This window comes from Canis lupus, chromosome 24 (genome assembly GCF_048164855.1).
Source record: "Canis lupus baileyi chromosome 24, mCanLup2.hap1, whole genome shotgun sequence".
Taxonomy (NCBI): domain Eukaryota; kingdom Metazoa; phylum Chordata; class Mammalia; order Carnivora; family Canidae; genus Canis; species Canis lupus.
Genome location: NC_132861.1, coordinates 30,347,573 through 30,370,119, shown reverse-complemented (window position 1 = coordinate 30,370,119; position 22,547 = coordinate 30,347,573). Strand labels below are relative to the sequence as shown.

Below are 22,547 nucleotides of genomic sequence, written 5' to 3'. Positions count from 1 at the left end.
AGTCTATTTGCTCCTTACCCACCAAGTTCCTTTCTACATTCTGTCTTATGTCACACTGTTGTTAGATTGTTGTATATCCTTCCAGAATTGCCTTATGCAAATACATACTCTTATTTTCACTTCGTTTTTCAACAAAGGTAGCATATTTTATATGTTTTTCTTCATTTTATTTGACAATTATATAATCGCAATTTTTTCATATCAATGCATGAAGAACTTCCTCATTCTTTCTTACATTTGCAAAGTGCTGCATTGGTTGGATATATTATACTTTAAGTAGCTCCATATTGCCCATTCCATTAAGATTTGGCTAGGATAAAGATTAGTACCACATTCTTCTATAATAGTGCTTTTAATTACTTACAAGAGCCATAACCTAGGGGATACCAAGAGAGGAAAAAAAACAATGACCATCAGATTTGTGTTTTTTATACACTTTGCATAGCAGATTTAAATGAAATTCAGGAAAAATCATATGTGTGGAATGCTTGCCAAATTCTGTAGAAATGTTTATTCTCAGAAGTTAAAATAACTTGGGACGCCTGGGTGGCTCAGTGGTTGAGCGTCTGCCTTCAGCTCAGGGCATGATCCTGGGGTCCTGGGATCAAGTCCCATATTGGGCTTCTCACAGGGAACCTGCTTCTCCCTGTGCCTGTGTCTCTGCCTCCATCCCTGTGTCTCTCATGAATAAACAAATAAAACCTTTAAAAAAAGTTATAATAACTTTTTAGAAGTGAAAATCTTTGGCCTGACATGTGTCTAAAATATGAATTTCTCTTTTCCCTAGTAAAAAATAACACACAAATTTTGTTGATCATATTAATTGGAGACTTTCACGAATTGCTTCAGGAAATTGTTTTGAGTTCAGTTGGGAAACTCTAATACAAAAAATATAGTTGGTTTTTTTTTTGTTTGTTTTTTGTTTTGTTTTGTTTTTTTTTAGAGAGGGAAAGAGAGAGAGAGAGGCAGAGGGAGGGCAGGGAGAGAGAGAATCTTAAGCAGCTCCATGCCCAGCGCAGAGCCCAATGCAAAGCTTGATCTTACAAACTGGAGATTATGACCTGAGCTGAAATCAAGAGTCAGATTCTTAGCTGGCGAGCCACTCAAGCATCCCCAAAAAGTATAGTTAATCACCAACTGGGTCGCAAGTTAATTAAAAGCTCCCAGTAAACAGTATTGTTTTGAATGGTAGGATCATAATAGACGACATGGAGAAGAGTGGAAGTTGTTTTGTTTTGTTTTGTTGTTGTTGTTTTTAGATATATTTATTTTAGAGAGAGAGAGCATGTGCTGTGGAGAGGGGTCAGAGGGATAGGGAGAGAAAATCTCAAGCAGACTCTGCACTGAGTATGGTGCCTGACACGTGACTCAGTCTCTTGACATTGAGATCAAGACCTGAGCTGAAACCAAGAGTCTGACTCCACCACCCAGGCACCCTAAGAGCAAAAGTTTTTAGTTGTATGTTAGATGTTCCAACTGAAAAGATCTAGAATTTACAATAGTTCTTTATTATTGGTGTGCAAAAAAAAAAAAATTCCTGTAAAATGCAAAAAAGAGGAAAATCAGTGGCAGGAAAAGAAGGAAGGATGCAACAGAGAGGGAGAACTAAAATGGTAAGTGCTGAGGTAACAAAAAAATTTTGTTGAGTGAGTATGCAGCAAACTGAGAGGAAAATTCAGGTAAACTAGGAATTGTTGGGAAAGTGGAAAAAAACAGAGACAAAGATTTTCAGGGGATATTCAGGAGTCGTACAGATTTTGCCTATTTCAGAAAAAACACACATTAGCAAATACCTAAATATTCAAAGCATCTAGATTATAATACAGGCATACTTTGTTTTATTGTGCTTTGTAGATAATTATGTTTTTTTTTTTTTTAATCAATTGAGTGCTTGTGGCAACCATGTGTGGAGCAAGAATATCAGAACCATTTTTCCAAGAGAATTTGCTCACTTTGTGTCCTCATGTCACATCCTGGTAATTCTTGCAGTATCTCAAACTTTATATTTGTTAGGGTAATCTCTGATCAGTTATCTTTGATGTTACTATTATAATTGTTCTGAGGCATTATGAACTGCTTCTATCTAAGAGAACTTAATCAATAAATGTTATGTGTTTTCTGACTACTTTCACCAACTGGCCATTTCCATATCTCTCTTCCTTCTTGGGCTTCTATGTTCCCTGAAACGCAGCAATATTGAAATTTGGCCAATTAATAACCCTTATGGTGGCCTTTAAGTATTCAAGTGAAAGGAAGAGTCACACATCTTTCACTTTAAATACAAAGCTAGAAATGATTAAGCTTAGTAAAAGGAAGGCATGGTGAAAGCTGAGATAGGCTGAAAGCTAGGTCTCTTGTGCCAAACAGCCAACTTATGAATGCAAAGGAAAAGTTCTTGAAAGAAATTAAAAGTGCTACTCCAATGAACATAGACATGATAAGAATGTTAAATAGCCTTTTTGCTGATAGGAAGAAAGTTTTAGTGGTCTGCACAGAAGATAAAACCAGCTACTACATTCATTCTCTTAAGCCAAACCCTACACCAGAGCAAGGCTTTGACTCTTTTCAATTCTATGAAGCCTGGGAGAAGTGAGGAAGTTGCAGAAGAAAAGTTTAAAGCTAGCGGTGGTTCGTGATATTTAAAGAAAGAAGGCATCTGCTTAACCAGAAAGTGCAAGGTAAAGCAGAAAATCTTGCTTTAAAAACAGAAGATCTAAGTAAGATAATAAAGATGACTATGCTAAGCAGCAGATTTTCAGTGTAGATGGAACAGCCTTCTATTGGAAGAAGATGCTATGTAGAACTTTCATAGCTAGAGAGGAGAAGTCAGTGCTTGGCTTCAAAGGAAAGCTTACTCTCTTATTAGAGGCTAATGCATCTGGTGACTTTAAATTGAAGCCAATGCTCATTTACTGTTCTGAAAATCCTAGGGCCCTTAATGATTATGTTAAATCTACCTGAGTTCTACAAATGGAATAAAAACCTGGATTATAGCACATGGCTTACTGAATATTCTCAGCACTGTTGAGACCTACTGTTCGGAAGAAAAGATTCCTTTCAAAATATTACTGATCGTTGATAATGCATCACGTCAAGAGCTCTGAGATGAATGCTGTTTTCATGCCTGTTAACACCACATGCATTCTGCAGCCCATAGGTAAGGAGTAATTTCAATGTTCAAGTTTTATTATTTAAGAATTACATTTCATAAGGCTCTAATATAGCTACCATAGATAGGGATTCTTCTGATGGATCTGGGTAAAGTAAATTAATGTTTTGGAAAGGTTTCATCATTCTAGATATCTTTAAGAATATTTATAATCTGGGGTGCCAGGGTGGTTCAGTTGGTTAAGCCTCTGACTTAATTTTATCTCAGGTCATGATCTCAGATTTGTGAGATCAAGCCCTGTGTTGGGTTCCTCACTGGGTATGGAGGTGTTAAAGATTCTCTCCCTTTGTCCCTACCCACCCCTACCCTCTGCTCTGTGCTCGCTCTCTCTAAAAAAAAGAATATTTGTGATTCATGGGAAGTGGTCAAAATACCAGCATTAATAGGACTTTGGAAGAAGTGAATTCCAACCCTCATGGGTGACTTTGAGGGGTTCAAGACTTCAGTGGAGAAAGTGACTACAGATATGGTAGAAATAGCAGAAGAACTAGAATTAGACTGGAACCTGAAGATGGGATTGAACTGCTGCAATCTTGTGATAAAGTATCAATGAAATTGCTTCTTACAGATAAGCAAAGAAAGTTTCTTGAGATAGAAATTGCTCTTGGTGAGGATGCCTTGGTGGCTTAGTGGTTGAGCAACTACCTTTGGCTCAGGTCGTGATCCTCGGGTCCTGGGATCGAGTCCCACATTGGCCTCCCCTCTGCCTATCTCTGCCTCTCTCTGTTTTTATTCTTTCATGAATAAATGAATAAAATCTTTAAAAAGAAAAGAAAGAGACTACTGGTGAAGACTGTGGAAATGACAACTGATGAGTTAGAATATTATAGAAATTTAGATGTTAAAGCAGTGGCAAGGTTTGAGAGGATTGACTCCAATTTTGAAAGAAGTTCTGTGCTATCAAACAATACCGTATGCTACAGAGCAATTGTGAAAGGAAGAGTTAATAACTGTGGCAGACTTTATTGTTGTTTTATTTTAAGAAATTGCCACAACCATCCCAGCCTTCAGCAGCTACCATCTTGATCTGTCAGCAGCCATCAACTTTGAGGCAAGCACCAGCAAAAAGATGATGACTTGCGGAAAGTTCGGATAATGGTTAGCATTTTTTTTAGCCATTGAGTATTTTTAAATTTTATTGAGAGAGAGAGAGAACACAAGAAGGAGGGGGGAAGGACAGTGGGAGAAGGAGAAGCAGACTCCCCACTGAGCAGAGAGCCTAATGCAGGGCTGGATACCTGAACTCTGGGATCATGACCTGAGCCAAAGGCAGATGCCTAACCTACTGAGCCGCCCAGGTGCCGTAGCCATAGAGTATTTTTAAATTGAGGTACCTAGGGATCCCTGGGTGGCGCAGCGGTTTGGCGCCTGCCTTTGGCCCAGGGCGCGATCCTGGAGACCCGGGATCGAATCCCACATCGGGCTCCCGGTGCATGGAGCCTGCTTCTCCCTCTGCCTGTGTCTCTGCCTCTCTCTCTCTGTGACTATCATGAATAAATAAATAAAATCTTTAAAAAAAAAAAAAAAAAAAAAAAATAAATTGAGGTACCTACATTTTTTTCTCAGATAGGCTATCGCACACTTAGTAGATAGTCTAAACATAACTTTTATATACACTGGGAAACCAGAAAATTCATTTGACTTGCTTTATTGTGATATTTGCTTTATTACAGCAGTCTGGACCCAGACCTGTAATATCTCCAGGATATGCCTGTATTCTTACTGAATGAAATAGTACAGTAGACTCTTGAACAACATGGGTTAGAATTGTGTGGGCCCACTTATATACTGGAAATGTATTTTATGATTTTCTTAACATTTTCTTTTCTCAAGCTTACTTTATAATAAAAATACAGTATATAATACATATGACATTCAAAATGTGTGTTAATCTACTGTTTATGGAGGTGCCTGGGTGGCTTAGGGTCCTGGGATTGAGCCCCACATTGAGCTCCCTGCTCAAGAGGAGTCTGCTTCTCCCTCTCCCTCTGCTCCTCCCCCCCCTTGTGTGCTCTCTCTCTCTCAAATAAGTAAATAAAATCTTTAAAAAACTCTACTGTTTATGTTATTGCTAAGACTTCAGTCAACAAAAGACTATTACTAATAAGCTTTTGGGGAGTCAAAAGTTATATGCATGGGACGCCTGGGTGGCTTAGTGGTTGGGCGTCGGCCTTCAGCTCTCAGCGTCCCAGGATCGAGTCCCATATTGGGCTTCCTGCATGGAGCCTGCTTCTCTTCCCTTTGCCTATGTCTCTGTCTCTCTCCCTGTGTCTCTCATGAATAATAAATAAATAAAATCTTAAAAAAAAAGAGTTATATGCAGTTTTTCAACTATGTGATGGGGTGCCTCTAACTCCATGTTGTTCAAAGGTCCACTGTGTATTGACATACTTTAGTGGAATTGTCAGTAATCAACTATTATGGAATATTGTTGCTTTAAAATTAATACTTACATGGAGCACCTGGGTGGCTCAGTAGATTAAGAGTCTAGCTCTTGGTTTTGGCTTAGGTCATGACTTTATTGGTCACAGGCCCTGCATTGGGCTCCAGGCTCATTGGGGAGTCTGCTTGAGTCTCTCCCTTTGCCCCTTTCCCCAACTGTGCATACTTGTATACTCTTTCTCTAGAATAAAATCTTGAAAAAAATTAAATTAATTCTCATGTAACAAGAGTATTTAGAAAGGACCCATCCCTAGTCATTCCAGGTTTTTGTTTTTTTTTTTTAAGATTTTATTTATTTATTAGAGAGAAAGAGCACACACAAGCAAGAGGAGGAGCAGAGGGAGAAGCTGACTCTCTGCCAAGCAGGGAGCCCAGTGTGGAACTTGATCCCAAGACCCTGAGATCATGACCTGAGCCAAAGGCAGACACTTAGCTGAACCACCCAGGTGCCCCTTTGATCATTCCAGTTAAATACAAGTTATTGTAAATAATTGTAGATGAGGTCACATGAAAAGCTTGAAATGATAACTTTAATATTGAGTTTTACTAAGAGTGGAATTCTGGGTAATTGTGTTTGGCATAGATACTCATAATCTCTCTTTTTACTTTTTTTACTTAAGTAATTTTAAATACTTGCATATAAGTGATGATCACATTTTTGTGTCCAGAGTACTAAATTTCATTTATTGAATGCCTGTGAACCTGGATTTCATTCTTCATCTAGCTGCTAACATGTCTACCAAAAGCTATGTAATTATGTGAAGTTTTATGCGTGCATTTATTTGGCCATTAAGTACTATTCAATTCCACTATGTGATTAGTACTATAATAAGATATAGAAAAGAAATACAGCTGCTGTGCTGCCTGTGAACTTAACACAGAGCTCATAAGTCCAAGGTGTCACATTTCAGACAGCCCTTAAATGGTCCCCAAAATTATTTCAGGTTGCAGCATGAAATTTCCCCACACCTAGAAATGTCTTCATACATGGTACATAGTGTGTACATTATAAAAGTTACTGAGTAAAACTTTTCAAATGTGCCATTTTTTTAAAAAAAGATTTTATCCATTCATGAGAGACAGAGGCAGAGACATAGGCTGAGGGAGAAGCAGACTCCATGAAGGGAGCCCGATGTGGGACTCAGTTCCATGACTCCAGGACCACGCCCTGGGCCAAAGGCAGACGCTAAACTGCTGAGCCACTCAGGGATCCCCCTTTTTAAATCGTCTTAGACGAGAGCTCCTATGGAGAGATCAAATCACAGGATCTCCAGGAAATTCATGTGATTAAAAAAAAAAAAAACAAAAAACTTTCTTTCTTAAGGGGTAGGTGGTATAATCAAAGGGCACTTTCTCCAAAGAAATCCACCATCAGGAATTAGGGTTAATTCTGTGGGAGCTCTCCAATACTACTGGGAAAGAAGAGGACCCACTCCATTTCCTAGATCATGGAGCCTAAGTGATTTTGTTTGCTCTAAAAGTATTTCCACTTGTGCCCACTGAAACACCATGAACATCTTTATTTTTTTTATTTTTTTATTTTTTTTTTATTTTTATTTATTTATGATAGTCACAGAGAGAGAGAGAGAGAGGCAGAGACACAGGCAGAGGGAGAAGCAGGCTCCATGCACCGGGAGCCCGACGTGGGATTCGATCCCGGGTCTCCAGGATCGCGCCCTGGGCCAAAGGCAGGCGCTAAACTGCTGTGCCACCCAGGGATCCCCAAGGACCATGAACATCTTTAAACTGTATTTTGCAAAGAAAGGCAGATGGACTCTGTAATAAGAGATGATCCATCCTCATGAAGATATACTGAGTGTGACAACAATGTAGAGACAGAAACTGAACAACTCTGCTATTAAAAATGGCACATTTGGGCAGCCCGAGTGGCGCAGCGGTTTAGCACCACCCTCAGCCCAGGGCGTGATTCTGGAGAGCCGGGATCGAGTCCCACGTCAGGCTCCCTGCATGGAGCCTGCTATTCCCTGTGCCTGTGTCTCTGCCCCCCCCCCCCGAATAAATAAATAGAAAAACAATTTTTTAAAAATGGCACATTTGAGGGACGGTCCCTGCGTGGAGCCTGCTTCTCCCTCTGCCTGTGTCTCTGCCTCTCTCTCTCTGTTTCTCATGAATAAAAAAATAATTTTTTTTTTTAAATAAGATGATCTAAAAAAGTTGAAATGTTTGCTTTGCTTTTGAGACCCAGTGACTGGTAGTTTAGACTCTGGTTTTTAAATAAATAATGTACCAGGAAACTTTTTGTTTTTTAAATTTATTTTTTTTTAAAGTGGCATATGACTTTTTTTTTTTTTTTAATAGACACACAGAGAAAGAGAAAGAGGCAGAGACACAAGCAGAGGGAGAAGCAGGCTCCATGCACCTTGAGCCCGACGTGGGATTCGATCCCGGGTCTCCAGGATCGCGCCCTGGGCCAAAGGCAGGCGCTAAACCGCTGCGCCACCTAGGGATCCCAGTTTTTTAAATTATTGATGCTACACCAAAATAAAAAGCTTTTGCACAGTGAAGGAAACCATCAACAAAAGAAAAAGGCAGCCTATTGAGTGGGAGAAGATATATGCAAATGGTATATACAGTAAGGGGTTAATATCCAAAATATAAAAGAATTTATTCAACTTAACACCAAAAAAAGAGAAACAATTCAATTAAAAATTGGGCAGAGGATTTGAATAGAGATTTTTAAAAACAATATTTTATTTATTTGAGAGAGGGAGAGAGAGAGAGAGAGAGAGCATAAGCAGGGGGCGTGGCAGGGAGACTGAGCAGGGAGCCTGATGTAGGGCTTGATCCCAGGATACTGGGATCATGACCTGAGCCTAAGGCAGATGCTTAACCAGCTGAACCAACCAGGTGCCTCTGAATACACATTTTTCTTTCTTTTTTTTTTTTTGAATACACATTTTTCTAAAGAAGACATACAGATGGCTAGCAACACATGAAAGATGCTCAACATCACTAATCATCAGGGAAATGCAAATTAAAACCACAACAAGATATCATTTTACACCCAGCAGAATGGCTAAACTAAAAAACACATGAAACAAGTGTTGGTGAGGATGGGGAGAAAAAGAGAAAAACTGGTTCACTGTTGGTAGGAATGCAAACTGGTGCACCTACTATGGAAAATGTTATGAAGCTTCCTCAAAAAATTAAAAATAGAATTATCATGTGATCCAGTAATTCTGGTACTGGTTATCTACCCAAAGAAAATGAAATGAAAACACTAATTCAAAAAGATACAAATGCTTTTGTTTATTGCAGTATTATTTACGATAGCCAGGATATAGAGGCAACCCAAAAAAGAGGTGGTATACATATACACATACATACACAGGTACATACACACACACAGGAATTTTACTCAGTCGTAAAAAGGAATGAAATCTTGCCATTTGTAACAACATGGATGGACTTAAAGGCATAATACTAAATAAAATAAATCAGTTTAAGATAAATACCAAATGATTTCACTCATATGTGGAATTTAAGAAATGATCAAAGAAAAAAACCAAAAAATTGGGTATTATTAGACATTCAGAATTTAGTGAGTTATTTTTAAAAATAAACATATCAGCAATGTTGTTTTCATGTGATAGAATGAGTTTACATATTTTTGCAAAGACTTTTCAAATTTGCAGAATGTATACCCACGCACAGATGGGTTTAAGAATAATGTATAGATTCATTTCCTAAAAGCCATTAAACATTACAGCAACAGTTTGTAAATGTAACAGAATTAACTTTTTTACTTTGAAAATTTAGCACTTTGACCCATAGTTAATCTGGTTTTTATCTTTTATTTATTACTCATTTTTTCTTGTTCAATAATCCCAAAGTACTTGGGATTCATAGTGCCAGTTAGAGTTGAAAGACAGCCCTGAAATGTAAGAAGTAGCAGTCAAGAACCAAACTAGAAAGTTACAAAGCCCTCTGACTCTTCTATATTGTGATGTTTATTAATCGACAAACAGTAACAGTGTGTCCATCTTTATCTGACCTTGATTTGCAGGTGCCTCTTCTACATCAAGACAAGTTAGTACTTTAAAATATTTTTTGAAATGTTTGAGTGACTCTGTTACTTGATATAGCTTAGTGCAAATGATCTAGAAAGAAATGTGCTACATTCAATTTGGTCTCCTTTTCACTTAATATTGTACATGAGCGTTTTCTGTGTCATAAGATTGATTTAGAAAATTTTTCCTTATGAGTATATATTATTGAGTTCTATAACTATGTTAGAATATATATAATAATCATCTGTTGTTGGACATGTGAATTTCCAATATTTCATTATTCTGAGTATCCTTGTAGCTTATTATTATATTTGCCCACACCTATGTAGCTACATACCAAATTTGAAACTCTCTTATATGTATATATATAGTATTTTTTTAAAGATTTTATTTTTATTTATTCATGAGAGACACAGAGAGAGGCAGAGACATAAGCAGAGGGAGAAGCAGTCTCCCTTTGGGGAGCCTGATGCAGGACTCTATCCCAGGACCCCAGGATCACAACCTGAGGCAAAGGCAGACCCTCAACCACTGAGCCACCCAGGTGCTCCTGTGTAGTCTTATTTTAATATTGTTCAACTGGTGTCTTCACACATATTAAATAAACCTACTTTGATATATTCTTTCAGTATAAATTTTAATAAAGATAATCTTATATCAGAAGAATAATTTAAAATGCTAGCTAATTATGTAAGTCATACATGTAATGTCACAGAAGACTTGAGTACTCAAGAAAGACTTTTTGAAATACCAGTATTTGTGATTGGACCTTTTTTTTTTTTTAAGATTTTATTTATTTATTCATGAGAGACACAGAGAGAGGCAGAGACACAGGCAGAGGCAGAAGCAGGTTTCATGCGGGGAGCCCAATGTGGGACTTGATCCTGGGACTCCAGGATCATGCCGTGGGCCGTAGGCAGGCACTAAACCGCTGAGCTACCCAGGTGTCCCTGTGATTGGATCTTTGTGTAAATACTGTTAGCTGCCTAGTCAGTGGGTCTCTCTTTTTCCCTCTTGCAGATCTCTGGTTGATATTTTGTAGGTGGGTGTACCTACACATGGCCTATCTATGGCTTAACAAAACATGTAAGCTTTTTTTCTCAATTGGAATGGCAGAGCAGGGAAAAGGAACTCTAGGCAACTGTGCCTAGAGTGTGGAGAGTGAAGGGCAGAGGCCAAATTTTGTAAGACAGTGTATAGCATGGTAAAAGAATTTAAATTTTATTCTCTGTACACTGGGAGGCCACTGCAGAGCTTTAACTAGGAGCATAACATGATTTGAATTTTATTTTTAAAAGATCACTAGGCTCCTATTGAGAATGGGTTATAAGGCCTGTTTTCTAAAGAGAGCAGAGATAGCATGCATTGATAGACAAGGTAAAGCAAGTGTATAAATTATGGGAAGCCCTATTTAAGTTCTTCCACCTCATACTCCTTCTTTATTTTTATTTTTTTACTTTTGTGGTTTTTAGTGAGTATGTTTGACAGTATCTCAGTTGATTTAAATCTCCCTTAGGTTTTTTTTCCCTAATCAACTCCTTAAAGAAAAATTTCTTTTCATCTGTTTTTCTATCAAGTACTCAGTAGTTTCAGTTAGCTACAGATTAACCAGCCACTTCAAAACTTAGTGATTAAACAACACAGATTTATTATTTCTCATGATTTTGAGAACTGTCAGGACTGCTTCTCTTTGGCTTAGCTCAGGCTTACTCCTGGAGCTCTATTTAGATGGGGGTTTGGCTAGGCTGAAGGTCCAAGATGGCATTACCTACATGTCTGACTGTCAGCTGACATGCCTTGGTTTTCTTCTGTGTGGTCTCTCAACTTCCAGTAAACTAGACCACCTTTACATGGTAGTTTTAGGACAACTCTCCAAGAAAGTGAAAAACAGAATTTATCACAGCTGTTTGGTCTTAGAAGTTGTATAACCTCTCTTCCATCACATCCTGTTAGTAAAAGCAAGTCTAAGGTGCAGATTCTAGTCCTCTCTCTCAATGAAAAGAGATGCAAAGTCACACAGCAAAGGAGTAATTATTATGAATATCTATGAAAATAATCTACCACAGTCTACTTTCTGGCCACTGTATTTTATAATTCGCCCACATACAAAATGCGCTTATTCTCTCTCCCAAGTTCCAAAAAGTCTTATCTGACCATAGTCATGCTTTCCAAGTCCATCGGCATCAGGTGCAGATGTGATTAAGCCTCTCAAAATTCAGTTCCTGTGGTGCAGAAACTTTTGAGTTGGACTCTTGTGAACTAAGTAGAGTACCAAATCAGCAATGTAAGTTTCTAGCTTCAGAAATCAGATAAAGATGAACAAATTTGCCTCCCAGAGTAAGCCAAGGGAAAGAAATAGTCAAGAATAATAATCAATGAAATAAAAAGTACGCAAGGAAATCTATGAAACCAATAGCTGGTTCTTTGCAAAGATCCATAAAAGTGACAAACCTCTAGACAGATCAAGAAAAAAAGAAAAGACACAAACAACCAATATCTGGAATAACAACAAAAAGGATATCACTATAGATCCTAAAAACATTAAAAGAATAGTAGAATATTATGAACCAATGTATGCCAGCAATTTTGACAACTTAGATAAATGGTCAAATTTGTTGATGGGCACAAGTTATCAAAGCTCATTAAAGAAATAGATTAACCTGAAAACCCTTATATCTATTACATAAATTAGATTTGTGGTTAAAAACTTTCCCACATAGAATATTCCAAGGCTTCACAGTGAATTCTCTCAAACATGTAAAGAAGAAATAATGCCAATTCCACATAAAATTTCAGAAAATGGAACAGAAAAGGAACTCTTCTCAACTCATTTTATGATGGCTGTATCACATGATACCAAGACAAAGACTTGACAGAAAAAAATCTCTAAACCAGTATCCTTCAGGAACATATGCAGAAATTCTTATTAAAATATTAGGAAGGGATAAATAAAATAATAAATGAAATCCAGCAATATAATAAAAAGTTAATATATTATGACTAATGGAATCTAGCAATATAATAAAAAGTTAATATAGTATGACTAATGTAATGTCAAAATATGTAAGGTTGATTTAACATTCTAAAATCAATGTGATTCACCATATTAACGGCCTGAAGTAGAAAAACTATAACCATTTCTTGCAGAAGTTGCAGAAAGATGCAGAAGATGCAGAAAAAACACCATTTATTATTTAAAAGCAAAAAACCAAAATTCAGCAAACTAGGAATAAAAAGGAACTTCCTTAAACTGCTAAAGGGTATCTACCAAAAACCTAAAACTAACATCATACTTAATGGTGAAAGATCACATGCTTTTCTTTTATGATTGGGAACACAGCAGGAATTTCTGCCCTTACCACTTCTATTCATCAGTGTACTGGAGTTCCTGACTATTGTAGTAAGGTAAAGAAAATAAATAAAAGACCTATAAACTGAAAAAAACAAAAACAAAACTATCTTATTCATAGATAACCTGCTTGTGTTTATAGAAAATCCTAAGAATTCTATTTTTTAAAAGTCTTTAGAACTATTAAATCAGTCTAGCAAAATTGCAGGATATATGGTCAATATATGGAAATCATTTTTAGTTTTGTAAACCCTTATGTGGTACTGGCAATGAACAACTGGAAAGCAGAAGTTCAATAACAGTGTCATTTATAATAACATCAAAAAATGAAATACTTAAGAATAAATAATAAAAAATAAAATAAAATAAAGAATAAATAACGTGTACAAGACCTGGTGCTGAAAGTCTCAAAATACTGCTGATATAAAGAAGAAGACCTAAATAAGTGGAGATGTGTACCATGTTCATGGATCAGAAAACTCAATAATTTATAAATTTCATTCCTCCCAAAATTGATCTATAGTTTCAACACAATGTCAGTCAAAACCCTAGGAGGCTTTTTGGTAGAACTCAATAAGCTGTCTATAATTTATATGGAAATTCAGAAGACTTCTAATGGCACATTAAAAAAAATTGGAAGGATTAACATCTTGATTTTAAGATTTATCATAATAGAGTTGTAGTTATAATAGAGTTAGCATAAGGACAGATGAGTTGAACAGAGTCTAGAAAAATGTACACATTTATGGTCAATTGAGTTTTGACAAAGGTGCTAAGGCAATTCACTGAGCATATGGTGCTGGAGGGGACTTAGGGACCAGGAGTACTTTGATCCTTCTGTCATAGTGTATCTAGAAATTAACTTGAATGAATTATAATTGTAAACCTAACCACTAAAACTTATTATAAAACTTATAGAGGGCAGCCTGGGTGGCTCAGTGGTTTAGCACTGCCTTCGGCCCAGGTCCTGATCCTGAAGACTCAGGATTAAATCCCACATTGGGCTCCCTGCATGGAGCCTGTTTCTCCCTCTGCCTGTCTCTGCCTCTCTCTCTGTGCCTCTCATGAATGAATAGATAAAATCTTTAAAAAAAATAAAAATAAAAAATAAAACTTATAGAAAAGACTGTGACTTTGAAAAGGCAATGTTTCTTAGAGAAGACCCAAAAAGAATGAATAAGAGAATGAATATTGATAAATTTCATTTCATGAAAATGAAAAACTTAATTTCTTTGAAAGACATGTAAGAAGCTACAAGGTCACATTACAAACATGCATCCTGAGATAGGTGTAATTATTAGCCTTATTATGCAATCTATCACTCCAGTATAGTGTAGAAGAAAGAGTGCTGAGGCTTAGACTCAAGAACTTCTCATATATAATCCTAATTCTGGTACTTATCAAAGATATAGTTTATGAAACTTAGTGGTTTTTTACAGTCTTTGAGCTTTGGTTCATTTTTTCTTTTTGTAAATTGTAATAGTAATGCCTATTTTATAGGATTATAATGGTGGTCAAATAAAAAATAGATGTAAAAGTATTAGAATGCAGTTGCTATTCTTAGTGTATCATTGTCATCAGTATTTGTTATCAGACACTAATGAACCTTGAAAAATAGTATGAAAGGACCTCTCTTTTTCACATAACCAAACTATAATTATCTCTTAAGGAGAGTCTAACATTTTTAAGTACTTTTTTAAAATATTTTTTTTATTTTTAAGTAATCTTTACACCCAATGTGGGGCTTGAACCTACAACCTTGAGAACAAGAGTCGTATGTTCCACTGACTAAGCCATCTGGGTGCCCCTAAAATTTTAAATACTTTAATAGCTGTATAAACATCCATTAACTCACTCCAGTGATCCTTGTTGACCATGGAAATCAAAAGTGGTTGTAGTTTTTTGTTTTTTGTTTTTTGTTTTCATTTTCTCTTAAGGGACAACTGGTTCACACTACTTTTGTGAATGCTTAGAGTTTTATACCAAGCCAGCATTTACTTTTTATCAGCATTACTTTTATGAGCAATTGAAAAAACATTCTCTAAAGAGGTAGAGATAATAATAATCATGTCATTTATTATTATATGAATAAATATAAATGTGTACTATGTGTTATATATTTAAAATGTAATAATAATAGAAGCAATTGGTCATTAATGTACTTTTTTAGTGTAGTGAGATTCATCTATACATGTAATAATCCACTGTAAGAAATGAAAGATAGTTAAGTGGTTCCCGAGAACATACGAGGTACTTTGAGCTAAAAAGAGAATAGGTTTCATGTCAGATGAGATGAACTCTGTTGCTTCACAAATCCACTTGTCTTTGACGTAGAAAAAATTAGTTTTTTAATATCTAAAAGTTAGATTGTGGAGACTCACCCATGAATCATCCATTATATATGTAAACTTTCTGTATTACAGAGGTTCAGAACCTTTGTTTATCAAGGACACTGAATGCCAGGGTTAAAAAAAAAAAAACAACAACCAAGGCCACTTTCAAGAAAACCAAATTAAGGGATTTGAGGGCAAGAAAACTAGAAAACATCATCATTCTACTTTTAAAGTCAATATATATTTTATATTAGGTAGATAGGATATAGGACGTTAGAACTGAAGAGAACAAAAGGGAAAAAAATGTGGTATTCTTTGTGTCTTCCTTTTTTCAGTTGTTGGTTAACTGTCTTTTCAGTCACCCAGCTTTACTGGGACAGGGTGAGAAAGATGGATAAGATGAAGGATGTAAGATTGGTAATGAGGATGGTAAAGGTGAGGTGGAAAAAGATTTATAAACTGGTTCTGGAGGATTTAAAGTGGGTATTAGTATTTCTTTAGAGAGATCCTTATAAGACCTTTGGATTGTGGAAATAAGTTACTACGGTTTATTATCTGTACTCACTGAAATTGCCTTTTTCTTATTAGCAGTTAACTGTTACTCCACTTCTGCTCTTTCCAACTTTATTCTACCTTTACTAAGGAAAATTATTTTATATGTACAATGTTGTCATTTTATAAAGTAATTGTTACAGCCCAGATAGATTCATAAGCAAAAGGCACCCCTGTTCCTTGAATCAGTCTCTCTGGGATATGGATCTTCTTACTCACAGCTTTGAAATTTTCTAATCTATAGAAAAAGAAAGTTCTTTCTGTTTGTAAGAATAAAGTCCAGCAGATTTTCTTGACTACAGTCTAGTGATTAGACCTCCTGATGTTGCCAAAATAAACCTTTGAGATTGGAGACTTTGTTTTTGTATCTTCCATTAATATTTTACACACAAAATAGAGGCTTAATATTTATTAGTAAAAGTAGGACTTTATATTTGCATCATTTAGAATCCTCATATGTTAGAAAAGGAAAAGAAGAATAAGTGTGTTTGATGGCTAAGAATAGCATTGATTTTCAAAGTATGATCATCAAGAGTTTTCGTGAAGGCAACTTCTGGAAAGAAACTGAAAAATCATTTTAAAACATTAGAAATGCTGCTTAAGATTTCCCTTATCTGTTCATTTTTGTCCCTTGTTATTGTGCTTTGTTTTGTTTTGCCCTACCCCCCCCCCCCACACACACACATACCCTCTTACCCACAGTTGCTTTTTTATATCTCCGTTGTTAGGGCTTATAAGGGATGCTGCATTTGAATCCCAGTCTCTCTTTATTTTCTCTTTCTCTCTCACTGTCTAAGAAGACCACATATCCATCATTACCTTCATTTAATTAAAAAAAAATAACTGGCGTTTGCCTCCAATTATCATAACATGGTAGCATTCTTCTGTGTCTTAGTATCCCAGGCCAAGTCAGTTTTCTGTATTTCAGATAACAGACATTGAAATCTGTTTCACATCTTGATGATTAGGAATCTATAATGTTAAAAGGAAAAAGTGGTGTTGAAATATGACCTTGCACAAGTTCAACCTCATTTAGCTGGCTTTCTTTATCTGCAAATTTGGGAAAATTAATGTTTGTCCTTGAACCTAATAGAATCTGTTGTGGGTATAAAATTAAACAAAGCTTTGTACGCTGCACAAGACCTCTGCAACTTTAAGATATTATGGGGATGATATGTCTAAAGTGCCACTTAGAAAAGGCTCATTAAAAATAAAACATTCACACTCCTATGAAGCAGCAAGGGGCATCTTTTCAGTCTCTTCATTTTTTTATCTGTACTAGCTTCCCAATCCTCTAAGGAAATTCAGTCCACCTCTAAAAACCTAGGGCACATGTTACCACCTCCATAAATTCTCTCTTTGTGCCCTAAATTAAAAGTGATTTCACCCCTTAGAATTCAGATGATTTGGCAACCTTTTAATGGATGTAGCAGTTGCCTTATATTTTTATTCTTTTCGATCTACCCACTGTTCTTGAGTAAAACATCTGATATTGTAAACTAAATTAGGCAGAGTCACTCCAACCTTAAATGTGTCTAAGATGACTTGGGGAATCTTGGTCTCCTTGGAATTTAGGAGGTCAGGCCTTCTACTTCAAACACACTGTACTTCTGTTTTACATGGTCTCTTGTGTTTTACATACCTCCCCACCCTCAACGTAGGTCTTTTGCGCCTGATGTTGCCTTAGTCTAGAATCAATGTTTCTTTTCTCTCTTTGTTTGTGTGGTACCTATCCTTCAGATCTGAGCTTTATCATTAATTCCTAAGAGAACCCTTTCTGTCCTAAAAGAATCCTAGCCTATTACCAATTCCTAGTGAATCCTTTTTCCTAGGTCAACTGTCCCACATTGTATACCTCAGAACATTCTAGCACAGCACTCATCACAAGTGAAGCTTTGCCATTTGTTTGTAAACAAATGACTTTCAATAATGACTTTCACTAAACTGGAAGCTCCATGAGAGCTGAAATTATGTATGTTTTTATGTTTTTGTTCCCTGTTATATTGCTGTTGCCTCCATATATACCTATTGCCTGTAGTTCCTGAAACATAGTCTTAACTAGGTAAATAGTGTACATAGTTGTATAAATAGTCCACAAACATCACTTTGACAAACATTGGACCAGAAGCTCTGGACCCTTACATTTTGTCCCTGGCTTACAACTGACTTGTAACTTCTCTCTTAACCTTTCTGTCTTGGTATCTAAAACTGAATAAAACCAGTTCTACTTATGGGGTGTGAACATTAAATGAGAAATGTGAGGATACTATGAAAGTATAAAATGCTACTCAAATATAAAATTATATGAAACAATGTATAAGTGGAAGACAACTGTCATGGATATAGAATATAATACATGGGCCGTGTCACTGTTATTGATTCTTTAAATCTAGGAATAGAGTTCAATCTCTACTTCCTGTACTTTTGATTTCTTGCTTATTTTACAAATTATAGCTCTCACTATCCATTGTTTAAAGTAGTGAATATCATTTATTTCCACTTGTGAAAAGCATATGAGCCTAAATTGCCTAAGACTAGCCTTCAGATTCCTGTTTATGGTCCAGCAAGCCGTATGAATACAGACCTCATCTTTTGCAAAACGCTTATCTCTTTGTTTATAATTACTTAATACTACCTGCTGTGAGGCATAAAGAGATTGTATATGTTATTTTAACTGGATAAAATGGAATAGGAAAACAGTTAAACAAATTGAATGGATACTTTGTTGTATTTTTGGAACTGGGCAAGATACCCTCAACTTTTAAAACAAACTGTTTGGTCATTCCATAATTTTCTTCTACTAGCCTATTAAAATATATTTATGTTGCCCCCCTCTGTTTTCTGTTCCCAGTTCTTCCTACCTTCACCCTTCTTCATTCCTCCCAATTTTTCTTCTTTTTAACTTCAACAATTTGGGTTGCAGGGGAAAAAAACCTGGCACTTAATCAAGAACATGATCTCATTGCTTTCAATGGCTTAGAAAAGAAACATTTTAAAGCAGTTGAAAGATTTCACTTTGGAAAGTAGGTACTGCATAACTAAGTGTGTTGGTTCCCAGCAGAGCCTTGAGTAACCTCTTTCCAGCCATCCTCGTGTTTTTTCTCTTCTACTTCCTGTTCAGTGAGCAATAGCCTAGGTTTAAAAAAAAATAAAATAAAAAAAGCCAGTAAGACTTCCCTTTGGCTCTCTTGCAAGGGTATTGTTTTCTGTTCTTTCATCCTGTACATAATACTTTTATATTTTTGTAGCATAATTATTTCTAGGCTTCATCACCTATACAGACATAAAATATAACTTTTAGTTCCCTTCTGCTCACACAAACCTTCCAGCCCTTTTCAGAGTTCCCTTAGGTATTTCTGGGAATCTTTGAGTAGAGTGTAACGTGTTCAAAAACATGAAGTGAATATTCTTTTCTTACACTCTGCTTAGGAAGTCCATCCTCCTCAAGCCACCCCACTGTGGTACCTTCTCACTGCTATTGCTGCTGGGTCTTCTGTGAGGGACAGTAGCCAGGAATTCTGTCTTTAGTGCTTTCAGAGTTGCCAGTCTTCAGAGTACCCAAGAGGTGCAAGGTTGAATTAGAGAGTTCACGCTACCTCCCATCTCGACGCCACACTTTGTTCCCAAATCCCAAAGCAGCAGAGTTTATGCACACAGTTTCAGCCTCTCTTGAAAAGGTTTCTTATCTTTTCCATCTATCCTTTTATTTCTGGGCTCAAAACCAGTTCAGAGTGCCAGATAGAAAAAGAACACCATGCCATTTCTTCCATTGTGCTTATTTCATCTCACCCTTCTACTGCTCATCCTCTCAACTGCCTTTAGATTCCTTCTGAAATTTGCATCATCCGTAGTAGTTGCTGAATTCTTAATTATTAATCTTAATTCTTGTAATCAGTTAACCTGTTACATCTTTAAAAACTGGTTTTTGAATAAGTACCTATTGCTACAAAATTCAAAAGATACCAAAGTATATCCGGTGAAAAGACTCCTAGCACCTCCATCCTACGGGTATCAAGTTCCCCACTCTGGAGGAATCAGTATTACCAGTTTCTTCTGTATCCTTCTAGTAATGCTTTATGCATGTATAAACAAATCTATATAGTTAATATATATAGTCTTCCCCTTCTCCTTTGGAAATAACATATATACTTTCCTTGTCTTTGTTCTCTTCACTTGAAGACTGTTTTGTATTAGTACATCAGGAATTTCCTTATTTTTTTGTGGCTGCATTATATGGTTATATCATAACTTATTTGTCTTGTTCCCTAATGGTGGACTTTTAGATTGCTTCTAATCTTTCTGTATTACAAATAATGCTACAAGGAATAACATTTAACATAAGTTATTTTGCCCATGTAAATCTGTGGAGTAAATCCCCAAAACTGTGAGTTGGAGGTTGAAAGTTATATAATTTGGAGTAAATCCCCAAAACTGGAGTTGCTAGGTTGAAAGTTATATAATTTGGAACCTGCTACATTTTCAGTTACTAAATTTTTAGCTTTTGTTTTTGATTTCTAGCTTATATTCTAGGTTCCTTCTTTTAATAAATGAGCAGTATTACCACCTCATTTTATTTGGTGATTGCTTAGGCAGTGCTCAAGAAACATAAATAAGTGGAATAAGGAAAAAATAGATTTAGTTTTTGTTTTCATACTTTTCATAGAGATAAACGTATAAAGAATTATTTCTCTATCCTGGAACAAACCTCAGTATAAGCTCAGTGATAAATGGCAGCTGATACTTAGTGTCTAGAGGTGATAGGGACTGTGAAGAACTGGAGGATGAATGCCTTATTTAAAGGAGGGCACTGCCATTCAGCTTCAGCCAGTTTTTGGCACACAAGGTATTACAAGCTCAGTGGTGACTCAGTGGTGAACAGATGCTGCAATTTTTTTCTTTAAAAACAGAAGCCTTCATATTTATATTCAGTCTCCTAACTTTAAAATTCCATGTAGACCAAACAAGACACTTCCATGGGATTGATCCAGCTTGCTAAGCCTCCAATTTATGTCCTCTGCTGTTGTACATACAGAGGTGGCTTTTGGGTCTATTTCTCTAGCTCTAACTCCCACACATTCTGGTTCTTCATCGTCTGCTATCAACTAGATACTGCCTGTAGATGTTCCATAGATAAATATTCAATTCTGCATATCATTGTCTGTATTAAATCTTTATTTGTAATTTCCTTACCCTTGCTGGCAATATACAGAATCATGAAGTTCTAATACCTCATTTCTATTTATTTAGTCACCATATCCTATGACTCCCAACAAGCATTTTCTATTTTAGAGGTGTAGACTGTTAGAACTTTAGCAGGCAAGATCAGAAAATACAGCTATTCATTACCTTTTCTCCATGATCTGTACCAGAATTCTTTCTAGATTTTGGTCATTATTTGAAGGGACTGGGAGGATACAATCATAGGTGTTAATAAGTATTAAAATAAAACTTAGCAAGTAAGGTTTTTCCATTTGAAGTCACTGAATGTGTTTTGTTTTATGAGGTATTGGAAGAGTAATTAATACTTTGAGCCAAAGTCTCCAAATACTGGATTATGATTCCCATTGGATCGAAAACTCTTACCTTCATGGTTTTTTTTTTTTATTCCATGTTTCAGAATTTCCTACTAGAGAGGGTTACACAGTTTGCCAGTATTACCTCTTCCCTCCCTCTTCTCAGAGACTTCCATTGCCCCCATCCCAATCCATCAAAGGTGATTGCACAGTTTTCAGGAGGTAAAAAGTAATTCCTTTCAGATGGTTGGAAACTGCTGCCATTGATGCTTTTTCTCAAATGGTCAGTCATTTTTTATTCATAATTAGAGTAATTAAAAGGTTAGTTAGAGGCACTATAAAGAATTGAATTTGGGGGGAAAAAAGACAAACTTGGGACAATGAGTTCTTGCAGTTACTGGGGGAAAGCAAGCCTTGTCCAAGCAGTTCTTGGCTGAGAGTTGTTTAGCTCTCGATTTCTGCATACTCATGAAACTATTTTCTCATAATTTAGTTTTCCAAATAAACTCCCCTTCTTAGACACAAGTATTTTCAATACAAGCCATTACATTGTTTTTCTGATAGTCTCCTTAAATTAGTTTTCCTTTAGGTTACAGTAACCTTTTTGAAAGATTGATGGTTCATACCTTCAAAGGAGCAAGGGAACTAACATTTCAGGGTGCCTCCTTTGGGGGCCTTCTTTACATTATTTGATTTTAGTCCTCATAGTGACCCCTTGAGGTAGGTATCACTGTTCACAATTCACAGAGGAGGAAACGCTTAGTCAGATTAAGACGTTTGTACAAGATCAAACTGCTAACAAGTGGTAGAACCTGAGATTTCAAACATGAAACCCCCTTGCTCCAAGTCTCTTATTCTTTTTGTATTATTCCATTTTACTCCCAGTTTTGAATTTTAGAAAGATTATTTTGTTAATGATGAAGATTAAAAAGATTTAGAAATCTTTATAACAAATCTTTAGAATGATTATTTTGTTAATAAGAAAAAAAATGGTGATAGGGAGGACAGTTGGAAACCATGGCACTAATATAACAGAAGAAGTTTCAAGTAAGATAGAGAAGGTCATAGATAAAAGAATCTGCTAAGGGGGAGGGGGGACACCTGGGTGACTCAGTGGTTGAATGTCTGCCTTTGGCTCGAGTTGTGAACCCAGGGTTC

The 22,547-nt window shown here is 36.3% G+C and overlaps 1 protein-coding gene and 1 long non-coding RNA gene across 22 annotated transcripts in view; one reads left to right on the top strand and one right to left on the bottom strand.

Moving 5' to 3' along the window:
• Positions 1-22,547, top strand: part of HMBOX1 (homeobox containing 1) — a 191,277-nt gene that overhangs the window by 37,520 nt on the left and 131,210 nt on the right. The window lies entirely within an intron of this gene.
• Positions 16,641-22,547, bottom strand: part of LOC140615952 (uncharacterized) — a 39,125-nt gene continuing 33,218 nt past the window's right edge. Inside the window, exon 3 of the long non-coding RNA XR_012016469.1 lies at positions 16,641-16,848. This is a non-coding gene — a long non-coding RNA (uncharacterized lncRNA). The remainder of the gene's footprint in view (positions 16,849-22,547) is intronic.